This window comes from Salmo salar, chromosome 11 (genome assembly GCF_965601325.2).
Source record: "Salmo salar chromosome 11, fSalSal1, whole genome shotgun sequence".
Taxonomy (NCBI): domain Eukaryota; kingdom Metazoa; phylum Chordata; class Actinopteri; order Salmoniformes; family Salmonidae; genus Salmo; species Salmo salar.
In genome coordinates, this window is record NC_138301.1 from 10,676,404 (window position 1) to 10,689,348 (window position 12,945).

Here is a 12,945-nt window from a genome sequence, read left to right on the forward strand (position 1 = left end):
ATTGGCAAACCAGTTTGTCTCAATTAACAAAAACGCCCACAACCAGTATTTTCTGGTGAACCTTATAGCAATCTGAAGCCCATTGGTAGTGCTGGTAAAGCCTACTTTGGTGATCCATATAAATCTAGTCTTCATTTGCCTCAATATTTCTCAGTCTCCATTTCTCTTCTTAACGTAGCTAGCTGGAGTGGTACAGAGAGGTACTCCACTCCCCAGGCAGATCTCATATTTTAAACATAGGAAAAGAAAGAGGCCAGTCAGTGAGTCCAAATTGAGTTGCTCACTCGCTTCCTCTGCTCGTCGTTATTTGCACCCTGTCAAATTCTCACCTCAAAAATTCCAAAACAGACACACTTTCAAGCTCTTCACATGCACTTCTGCTACTCTATTTATTATCCATCCTGATTTCCTAGTCACTTTTAACCCTACCTACATGTACATATTACCTCTACCTCGTACCCCTGCAGATTGACTCGATACTGATACTAGTTGTATATAGCCTCATTATTGTTATTTTATGATGTTACTATTTCCTTTTTTAATTTAGCAAATGTTTCTTACTTTTTTTACTCTGCATTGTTGGGAAAGGGCTCGTACGTAGGAAGATTACGATAAAGTCTGCACCGGTTGTATTCGGCGCATATGAAAAACAATTTGATTTGATTGTATGGTGCATTGATTTCTTAGGCTCGCCATGACAAACGGACATCCTTTCATCGTCAGCTGTCATTTGTTTGTTTGTTTGTTTCTGTGTGCATGTCTGTATCTGTGTGTGTTTCTGTGTGCATGTCTGCATCTGTGTGCATGTCTGTATCTGGGTGTGTTTCTGTGGGTGCACGTGGGAGTGTAGGTGTGTTTGTGTAGCCTATCCTTCAAAGAAAAGATAACTAATTATTTCCTCCCAATTTAATTCCTTGGTGAAGGTAATTACGTTTCCTCCTAAGATGGGAGAGGAAACATAATTATCAACAACAGTGGAGAGAGAAGAGTGCCCCTTCTCAGCTGTTGCAGAGAGCTACAGTATTTGAGTGGGTAACAGGTGCGCTATCGCTTTATTAGCTGGGTGGTCTGCCATATGTGACAATGGCTTCAAATTAAATCCCAAGTTGAATAACAGCTGCACTGAAATGTAAAAAAATAAAAAATATATTTTTTAAAGACATTACCTCATTTCATTTTTGGCCAGGCTAACGCGTTTTCCGGAAGTTATGCCTTCAGAGCATCCATTATGCATCTGATGAAGGCATAACTGCAGAAACGCATTACCTTGCCCAGCCAAAATTGTTATAAAAAGGTGAAATGAGGCGACATAGTTTTGTCCGCTTTAAAAACATTTTGGAGTGCTGCCGTTTCCCAATGGTTCTTTATTTCATTTGAAACCGCAGTATTTTATTTGTAACTGGACAATGGGAAGAGGTATTCCGATAGAAGGGATATTGGATTCACCAGATCCCGGTAGGATTGCTAAAGAAGTGGAAGATCTAAACAAATTGTGTGGAGTGTTCATTTTCACATATCATTGCTCTCCTTGACTTTAAAACAAAAACATACTAAATTAACCGCCCGGCATTTTAAAAACACACATAATAAAAGCTTTATTTGAAATATTATTCATGAAGTAAAGTCTGGGAGCAGCTGGCCTGAATACTCTCACATGCCAACCTACCGACCAATCCAAAGTTAAATCTAGAATTGGCTTCCTATTTCGCAACAAAGCATCCTTCACTCATGCTGCCAAACATACCCTCGTAAAAAACGGACCATCCTACCGATCCTCAACTTCGGCGATGTCATTTACAAAATAGCCTCCAATACCCTACTCAATAAACTGGATGCAGTCTATCACAGTGCCATCCGTTTTGTCACCAAAGCTCCATATACTAATCACCACTGCGACCTGTACGCTCTCATTGGCTGGCCCTCACCACATACTCGTCGCCAAACCCACTGGCTCCAGGTCATCTACAAGACCCTGCTAGGTAAAGTCCCCCCTTATCTCAGCTCACTGGTCACCATAGCAGCACCCACCTGTAGCACGCGCTCCAGCAGGTATATCTCTCTGGTCACCCCCAAAGCCAATTCCTCCTTTGGCCGTCTCTCCTTCCAGTTCTCTGCTGCCAATGACTGGAACGAACTACAAAAATCTCTGAAACTGGAAACATCTCCTTCACTAGCTTTAAGCACCAGCTGTTAGAGCAGCTCACAGATCACTGCACCTGTACATAGCCCATCTATAATTTAGCCCAAACAACTACCTCTTCCCCTACTGTATTTATTTATTTATTTATTTATTTTGCTCTTTTGCACCCCATTATTTCTATTTTGCACTTTCTTCCACTGCAAATCTACCATTCCAGTGTTTTACTTGCTATATTGTATTTACTTTGCCACCATGGCTTTTTTTGCCTTTACCTCCCTTATCTCACCTCATTTGCTCACATTGTATATAGACTTATTTTTCTACTGTATTATTGACTGTATGTTTGTTTTACGCCATGTGTAACTCTGTGTTGTTGTATGTGTCGAACTGCTTTCGTTTATCTTGGCCAGGTCGCAATCGTAAACGAGAACTTGTTCTCAACTTGCCTACCTGGTTAAATAAAGGTGAAATAAAAAATAAAAAAATCTAGTCCACAGCAAACAGAGCTCTGACCTGAGTTGAGTCATTCATGATGAGGTTCAGAGTTTCATACCAGCTGTTCCCCAATGTTCTCTAATAACTTTTGTTTCCATAGAGCAGTGTTTCCCAACCCTAGTCCTCGAGTACCCCCAACAGTACACATTTGTTATTGTAACCCTGGACAAGCACACCTGATTCAACTCGTCAACTAATCATCAAGCCCGCAATGAGTTGAATGAGGTGTTTGTCGAGGGCTACAATGAAACTGTGTACTGACGGGGGTGCTCAAGGACCAGGGTTGGGAAACACTGCCATAGAGCAGGTATTGATTTTGAGTTTGAACAGACACAATGACCTGTTTAGCCGCTGTAGAGAGGAAAATACAGTATTAACTGGTCCTTTATGGCTGCGGACACTTCCTGGAAAACCAGATTACTTGACTGTGAGAAATAATAAATGACTCCCATAGACAGGGCAGTCTTTGTAGATTCAGACGATTCAGAGCCCTGGCAGAGTAAAATAGGCCACCAGAACCTTTCAGTTTTGGGCATTGAGTTGTGAGAGAGTCATGGTCAGAGATCAAAAACCTGTCACATACACTACCGCTAAAAAATTTGGGGTCACTTCGAAATATCCTTGTTTTCTTTTAAGAAAAGCAAAAAAATGTTGTCCATTAAAATAACATCAAACTGATCAGAAATAAAGAAAGGCCAGCATTCCAGTGTTGCCTCTTCACTGTTGACGTTGAGACTGGTGTTTTGCAGGTACTATTTAATGAAGCTGCCAGTTGAGGACTTGTGAGGCATCTGTTTCTCAAACTAGACACTAATGTACTCGTCCTCTTGCTCAGTTGTGCACCGGGGCCTCCCACTCCTCTTTCTATTCTGGTTAGAGCCAGTTTGAGCTGTTCTGTGAAGGGAGTAGTACACAGCATTGTACGAGATCTTCAGTTTCTTGGCAGCCTTCATTTCTCAAAAATAGACTGACGAGTTTCAGAAGAAAGGTCTTTGTTTCTAGCCATTTTGAGCCTGTAATTGAACCCACAAATGCTGAGGCTCCAGATACTCAATTAGTCTAAAGAAGGACAGTTGTATTGCTTCTTTAAATCAGAACACCAGTTTCCAGCTGTGCTAACATAATTGCAAAAGGGCTTTCTAATGATGAATTAGCCATTTAAAATGAAAAACTTGGATTAGCTAACACAACATTGGAACACAGGAGTGATAGTTGCTGATAATGGGCATCTGTACGCCTATGTAGATATTCTCCCTTCTTTTTAATCAGCCGGTTCCAGCTACAACAGTAATTTACAACAATATCTACACTGTATTTCTGATCAATTTGATGTTATTTTAAAATGGACCCCAAAAAAAGGTGCTTTTCTTTCAAAAACAAGGACATTTATAAGTGACCCCAACCTTTTGACCGGTAGTGTATGTACCTCTGTCTAGCCCACACCTATTTTGACACACACAAAATACACATGTATTTCTCTACAGTTATTTTTTTTTAAAGTCAGGATTTGTTGTTTAAATGGAAATGTACCCTGTTAGTAATTGAGTGCAGCGCAATAATCACAAGAAACTTGGTAAATGCGGGTATTTACAAATAACTCTGGAGAGGAGGGTTTACGGGCAGCATCCATTAGTGTCATTGGTCGATGTTGAGTCCAGACGAGACAGTTAGTTCCCTTCATTAGGAGGGGCTGTAGTCCTGCATCTCCCTCAATCAAACCACAAACAACCTTAATCAGTGTCAATAGAGCCATAATGACCTGCCTTATAGGCGTACAACCCATGGCACAGAGACAGAGGACCTAACATGAGCTGAAATTAGCCTTGTCTGTTTATTCAGTGTAAATACAGCCTGTTAAATTTGATTTTGCATCAACACCGAGTGACCCAATGTCAATAACAGGATGACAATTACCTTCATCTTTATAACATGCAAAAGACTCAGGAAACGAGTACAAAGGGTATTATCCATATTTCAGGAGAGGCCTGGTGGCTTTAATGTCATTATGTATTTCAATAGGCCGGGTAGTGCACATCGTCGTGCTGGCTTTACAGAGGGAGGCACAGCTGGTTCTGGTTCATTTCAGTAAGGATGGATCTGGTCTGGTATTGGACTCATCATCTACATAGGTCAACACTGTCTCCACAGAATACAATATATCATAGGTCTCTGCGATTAAACAATCTCATCGGTTTTCATCACTGAATCATCTGCAGGGCCGTTTGCACCAGTTGGGTGTAAAAAAAAAAGTCGGTCTGAAATGTTAGGTCGGGCGTAGCTACGTCCGACTTCGGGATGAGAATTCACACCTGTTGCACCAACCAAAAATAAGACTAGTCGTAGCTAAGTCCGGCGTAAGCAATGCGGGTTCATGGAGCTTTGATGGTTCATTATAATGGTTGCTACGCAGTGCCCATTACTAGGCTGTTTACCATCCTCGTGGCAGTTCTAAACTTTGCGAGGGATGCCCCATCACTTCGCAAAGCCCGCCACTATGCATGTACGTTTTCTTAACCACAACTGGATGGATCTATCAATAATTATTGTGGGAATGAATATCACTGATTTATGAAAATATTGGAATAAAGTAGACTAATGTCATTGAAGGCATTTATCATATCGCTTCTTATTGAAACTCCCAAATTCATCCAACCATAAAAAATTTAAAAATTAAATGTAAAGCAATATCCGGGTGTAATCAACTATCATTTCAGCACCGTTATGATTGGGACAGCATTATCGCTCTGCTTTGAGACAAGCATGGGGACATCTTGATAAATCAATCAATGTCAGATTTTTGTTTTGACAGAATTTCCATTTGGATATTTGGCTACAATTAGGCTGGGAAAATGTTAGCCAAATTGAGTTGAGTGTTCATGATGATAATCTTTTGTCTAGTTTGCTCGTCTAACAGCGTTATCAGAACATTTTGCTAGCATGTTATATGTAGCCTATGCTAGCCTAGCATAAAAGGTGGTTATTTTGCTCTTTGCTCGCGTAGTAGCCGAGGCTATAGCCCGACTAGGATTCAAGTGAAACAAAATCACATTGATTATCAGAAGTCAAGGGACTTCTGATAATGAATTAATGTTATTTTGTTTCACTAAATCTCCATCTGTATATTTGGTTATATAATCTTTAACTCGAAAAGCCAGCGGATGTTGTGATATACAGTTGAAGTCGGAAGTTTACATACACCTTAGCCAAATACATTTAAACTCAGTTTTTCACAATTCCTGACATTTAATCATCGTAAAAAATTCCCTGTCTTAGGTCAGTTAGGATCACCACTTTATTTTAAGAATGTGAAATGTCAGAATAATATTAGAGAGAATGATTTATTTCAGCTTTTATTTATTTCATCAGTGGGTCAGAAGTTTGCATACACTCAATTAGTATTTGGTAGCATTGCCTTTAAATTGTTTAATTTGGGTAAAACGTTTTTGGTAGCCTTCCACAAGCTTCCAACAATAGGTTGGGTGAATTTTGGCCCGTTCCTCCTGACAGAGCTGGTGTAACTGAGTCAGGTTTGTAGGCCTCCTTGCTCACACAAACTTTTTCAGTTCTGCCCACAGATTTTCTGTAGGGTTGAGGTCAGGGCTTTGTGATGGCCACTCCAATACCTTTACTTTGTTGTCCTTAAGCCATTTTGCCACAACTTTGGAAGTATGCTTGGGGTCATTGTCCATTTGGAAGACCCATTTGCCACCAAGTTTTAACTTCCTGATTGATGTCTTGAGATGTTGCTTCAATTGATCCACATATTTTTCCTCTCCTCATGATGCCATCTATTTTGTGAAGTGCACCAGTCCCTCCTGCAGCAAAGCACCCCCAGAACATGATGTTGCCACCCCCATGCTTCACGGTTGGGATGGTGTTCTTTGGCTTGCAAGCCTCCCCCTTTTTCCTCCAAACATAACAATGGTCATTATGGACAAACAGTTCTATTTTTGTTTCCTCAGACCAGAGGACATTTCTCCAAAGAGTACGATCTTTGTACCGTAGTCTGGCTTTTTTTTAATGGCAGTTTTGGAGCAGTGGCTTTTTCCTTGCTGAGCCTTCTTTCAGGTTATGTCAATATAGGACTCATTTTACTGTAGCTATAGATACTTTTGTACCGGTTTCCTCCAGCATCTTCACAAGGTCCTTTGCAGTTATTCTGGGATTGATTTGCACTTTTCGCACCAAAGTAGGTTCATCTCTAGGAGACAGAATGCGTCTCCTTCCTTAGCGGTATGATGGCTGCGTGGTCCCATGGTGTTTATACTTGCGTACTATTGTCTGTACAGATGAATGTGGTACTTTCAGGCGTTTGGAAAGTGCTCCCAAGGATGAACCAGATATGTGGAGTTCTACAATTGTTTTTCTGAGGTCTTGGCTGATTTCTTTTGATTTTCCCATGATGTCACGCAAAGAGGCACTGAGTTTGAAGGTTGGCCTTAAAATACATCCACAGGTACACCTCCAATTGACTCAAATGATGTCAATTAGCCTATTAGAAGCTTCTAAAGCCAAGACATAATTGTATGGAATTTTCCAAGCTGTTTAAAAGGGACAGTCAACTAAGTGTATGTAAACTTCCGATTTCAACTGTATGAGCATGAGACTCACATCCTTTTGAAACTATAGATTACTATTATTGTCTGTGCATATCATGAAAGAAGATAATCCCAGGCGTAGCTCATAGAAGGGCTAACGCCCAGGTGGTGCAACAGGTATAATGTTTTGGTATGGCGTAAAGCACATTTTACGTTGGATGTAGAGTTACGACCCATTTACGACAAACTAGTGGAACAGGCTTGATGTGTTGGTGATCTGATCTAAAGCTCAGGATAAGCTCAACCTTATCCCGAACACCAGAAACAACATTCTGTGATGAAATGGAATTAAAAATTTCGACCTTATTAATCTGTTGCTCCCATTTCTCCACCAAAAAAATCCAAACAATCCGTACAGTTTATTTGCATATACAGTAAGAGATCACCAAAGCTCTCGTCCAACAGACAATATAGTATGCCACAGGTTCCCTCAATTTAGTTTCAAATTGAAGGGATCAATTTGTAACCTCTCAGTCAGCCTTTACCCTTACTTACACTGCATGGCACCATTTACTTACCAGGTTAATCCCATTGAGATTAAATCGTGTCCTTGAGCCTACCCCAAATAACAAACAAGGACAATTTAGCATTCAGACAGCGGAATGCTTGGCGGTCCAAATGATCAGGACTGTTACTATGAATCAGGGGTTGGAACAGATTGTTTTCCAACCATTCCCCCCCCCCCCCGTTCCACTGTTCCGACCAGCAAAATAAAGTTCTGAATCGGTTCGAACCCCCCCAAAAAATCGTTTGTTCCTTTCTAAACCTCTGAAATCTCTTTTTCTTTACCCTTGGCTCGACATGAAATTCCGTGCGGATAGAGCAGCTTGCTATGGAGCGGGCAAGCTATACAGTTGATTACATGCATTGCACAGACAAGTGTAGCTGAAATTTGGCAGGTTGTAGAGAGCGAGGGTGGGTGGAGGAGGCTTGGCTTGAAGCGCTGGGCATCTTGTTGTTATGACATGCGTTATCTGAATTAGGCCCACAGAATTATACGTACGGAGGCACGGCTTCCATGAAGGAACTTTAATGTCTTTGAACTTCAGAAAGTTGGCTTAACGTTAGACTTGAGCTAGCTTGCTAACAAGCTTGTGTGTGCAGAGCGGCACCAGAATTCAAATAAAACACGTCTTCCCTTTTTGTAGTTAATAAATCTAAATGTGAAACGTGCCAACTACAGTATCCTTAACTAGCATTTAAAAAAAAGTTCATCCATTCTCCTCTGAAAATCTCTCTCCCTAATTTCTGAATCATACTTGTAACGTCAGTAAACTACAGTAGCCTATGCTTCGGAGGGGGAGGGGCAGGTATATAGCCTACACACGCACTGGCAAAGACTTTCAGCTGGCAGGCAGACACTAGAATATGTTTCCGAGTGACAGAGTGAGGGTTTTGCATAGGCGCTTTGTTATGTTTTTATGTGGGACTGGGGGGAAAAAATGCCAGGAACCTAAAATAACGTTATTAACCGGTTCCCATGCTTTTAAAAAGAACGGTTCTGTTCCGATTTTCAGTTCTGTTCCCTGAACCGGTTCCAATCCCTGCTATAAATAGAAACACAATCTGAAACACCATCTGGACAGCATTAAAAGTGTTTCCTTTAGTTACATAGTATAACAATAGGACAGACCTAGTGACAAATCATTCACCTTAGGTTGATCAATACAGTGAGCTCCCGTGAGAAAGTAACTGTGTCAAGTAATTAATAAAAAAACTGAGCAAACTAGAATGCTACTTGGCCCTAAAAAGAGAGTACACAGTGGCAGAGTACCTGACCACTGTGACTGACCCAGACTTAAGGAAAGCTTTGACTATGTACAGACTCAGTGAGCATAGCCTTGCTATTGAGAAAGGCCGCCATAGGTAGACCTGGCTCTCAAGAGAAGACAGTATATGTGCACACTGCCCACAAAATGAGGTGGAAACTGAGCTGCACTTCGTAACCTCCTGCCAAATGTATGACAATATTAGAGACACATATTTCCCTCAGATTACACAGATCCACAAAGAATTCAAAAACAACCCCAATTTTGATAAACTCCCATATCTACTGGGTGAAATGCCACAGTGTGCCATCACAGCAGCAAGGTTTGTGACCTGTTGCCTTAAGGAAAGGGCAACCTGTGAAGAACAAACACCATTGTAAATACAACCCATATTTATGTTTATTTATTTTCCCTTTCGTACTTTCACATCGTTACAACACTGTGTGTATGTATGTATGTATGTATGTATGTATGTATGTATGTATGTATGTATGTATGTATGTATGTATGTATGTATGTATGTATGTATGTATGTATGTATGTATGTATGTATGTATGTATGTATGTATGTATGTATGTATGTAAAAGTATTTGATCCCCTGCTGATTTTGTACGTTTGCCCACTGATAAAGAAAGGATCAGTCTATAATTTTAATGGTAGGTTTATTTGAACAGTGAGAGACAGAATAACAACAACAAACATCCAGAAAAACACATGCCAGAAATGTTATAAATTGATTTGCATTTTAATGAGGGAAATAAGTATTTCACCCCCTCTCAATCAGAAAGATTCCTGGCTCCCAGGTGTCTTTTACACAGGTAAGGAGCTGAGATTAGGAGCACACTCTTAAAGGGAGTGCTCCTAACCGCAGCTTGTTACCTGTAAAAAAAGACACCTATCCACAGAAGCAATCAATCAATCAGATTCCAAACTCTCCACCATGGCCAAGATCAAAGAGCTCTCCAAGGATGTCAGGGACAAGATTGTAGACCTACACAAGGCTGGAATGGGCTACAAGACCATCGCCAAGCAGCTTGGTGAGAAGGTGACAATATTTGGTGCGATTATTCGCAAATGGAAGAAACACAAAAGAACTGTCAATATCCCTCGGCCTGGGGCTCCATGCAAGATCTCACCTCGTGGAGTTGCAATGATCATGAGAACGGTGAGGAATCAGCCCAGAACTACACGGGAGGATCTTGTCAATGATCAAGGCAGCTGGGACCATAGTCACCAAGAAAACAATTGGTAACACACTACGCCGTGAAGGACTGAAATCCTGCAGCGCCCGCAAGGTCCCCCTGCTCAAGAATACATATACATGCCCGTCTGAAGTTTGCCAATGAACATCTGAATGACTCGGAGGACAACTGGTGGAAGTGCTGTGGTCAGATGAGACCAAAATGGAGCTCTTTGACATCAACTCAACTTGCCGTGTTTGGAGGAGGAGGAATGCTGCCTATGACCCCAAGAACACCATCCCCACCGTCAAACATGGAGGTAGAAACGTTTTTCTACTAAGGGGACAGGACAACTTCACCGCATCAAAGGAACGATGGACGGGGCCATGTACCGTCAAATCTTGGGTGAGAACCTCCTTCCCTCAGCCAGGGCATTGAAAATGGGTCGTGGATGGGTATTCCAGCATTACAATGACCCAAAACACATGGCCAAGGCAACAAAGGAGTGGCTCAAGAAGAAGCACATTAAGGTCCTGGAGTGGCCTAGCCAGTCTCCAGACCTTAATCCCATAGAAAATCTGTGGAGGGAGCTGAAGGTTCGAGTTGCCAAACGTCAGCATCGAAACCTTAATGACTTGGAGAAGATCTGCAAAGAGGAGTGGGACAAAATCCCTCCTGAGATGTGTGCAAACCTGGTGACCAACTACAAGAAACATCTGACCTCTGTGATTGCCAACAAGGGTTTTGCCACCAAGTACTAAGTCATGTTTTGCAGAGGGGTTAAATACTTATTTCCCTCATTAAAATGTAAATCATTTTATAACATTTTTGACATACGTTTTTCTGATTTTTTTGTTGTTATTCTGTCTCTCACTGTTCAAATAAACCTACTATTAAAATGATAGATGTAATAATTTCTTTGTAAGTGGGCAAACGTACAAAATCAGCAGGGGATCAAATACTTTTTTCCCCCCACTGTACATACATACATACATACATACATACATACATACATACATACATACATACATACATACATACATACAACATTTTAAATGTCTTTATTATTTTAGAACTTCCGTGAGTATAATGTTTACTGTTCATTTTTATTGTTTATTTCACTTTTGTTTATTATCTACTTCACTTGCTTTGACAATGTTAACATATGTTTCTCATGCCAATAAAGCCCTGGAATTTAATTGAGAATTCTCTAGTGCTTATAATTTACTACCGGGAGTGGAGGTGTCAAAACCCCCACCGTTCCCTACCCCCTGCTGCAGGTGCTGTTTGGTCTTTAATAACATCTGAATCGCACATGAGACCACTACCCCAGGCCTTGTTGTTGGAGTCACTGTGTTGACGCTGTTAGTCACAGACACCGAGGAAAGCCATGGGTAATCTGTGTTTATGTAGCCAAACTGACATGGCCTCAGCCTCACTCACTGCCAGGCCAGCCTTAACCATCCAGCATCATCAGGCCTCTATGGACCAGCCAGTCAGCCAGTGGATGCAGCCAGCCCAGCATTCTGCTCACTAAGCAGAGTAAGTGCCTCTAATTTACAATGCAAAAAACCTCCTGATCCCTTGCTGCTGCTGCTGCTTCTCATCCTGTTACATAAGAGCCACGAACGCATCACAGCATCCGCTGGCAGTGGCAGGCTCTCAATACCCAACACCCAGTGACTAGAGTCACATCATTCTACACAGCCCGCACAGAAAAATAGTCCCTCAAATCCTTACATAAAATGAGTCAGTCGGGGGCACAGACAATTGCGCCATCCTCTACAATCAAGCTAGAAACAGTTGGGATTATGGAGGAAAAACTGCACTACCGCTGTCATTGGAAACCAAATATTTTGAATGAAGTGGTCTGGTGGATGTTAAACAATGACAGATTATACAGTTATGCTGTATATCAGTCAAAATCCTCCTGTACACCAAATCCTGTACTGTAGCCAAATCCTTTTTTTCCAGTGAAGTAACACTCGCACTTGACTTCCCCCCCTCCTTACTACCACTGACTTTGCTGATAGCTACTTTATTGAGGGAAAATGTACTTACTATGACTGATATAAGTGATTGGCCAACCTAGCCATTTTAAAGATGAATGCACTAACTAGAAATACACTAACTCTGGAAAAGAGCATCTGTTAAATGACTCAAATGTAACAGAGTGTGGTAGTAATGTCTGTGTGAATGCTTAATAAAACTTATCCAAGGGTCATGTAAGGGGTCATGGTCAAAGGTCATTCTGTGCATCACATCCTCCTGACAGAAGACTGTTAACAGGCAAATTGCTCGCTCTGTCATGTCATTTACTTGCACAGCACACTGAGTTGCAACAAACAGGGTCAGGAAACCAACAATAGCCTGAGGGCAGCCAGCCAAATATACAATACTACAAACCATTTGAAATAGCCCGGATTCCAATAAGAAGCTAGATTTGCACTCCTAAAAGTCGGAGATTAGGAAGGATAGATAATATTTAATCCAAAAGATCATAAATGAACGGAGTGAGGTCTATGCTGTATCACAACCGGCCGTGATGGGGAGTCCCATAGGACGGCGCACAATTGGCCCAGCGTCGTCCGGGTTTGGCGTCATTGTAAATAAGAATTTGTTCTTAACTGACTTGCCTAGTTAAATAACGCTTCAATTAAAATGAAATGTTATGACTGAGGAGGACACAGAAGTACGTTGTTTTCTGGACGTCCCCCATTGCTGACATGAATGAGCATGTATTTACTATACTCCAAAGGAC

At 41.3% G+C, this 12,945-nt stretch overlaps 1 protein-coding gene across 3 annotated transcripts in view; it reads right to left on the reverse strand.

Annotated features, from left to right (window-relative positions):
* dgkza (diacylglycerol kinase, zeta a) overlaps window positions 1–12,945 on the reverse strand; it is a 141,606-nt gene that overhangs the window by 127,841 nt on the left and 820 nt on the right. The gene's annotated exons all lie outside the window — the stretch shown is intronic.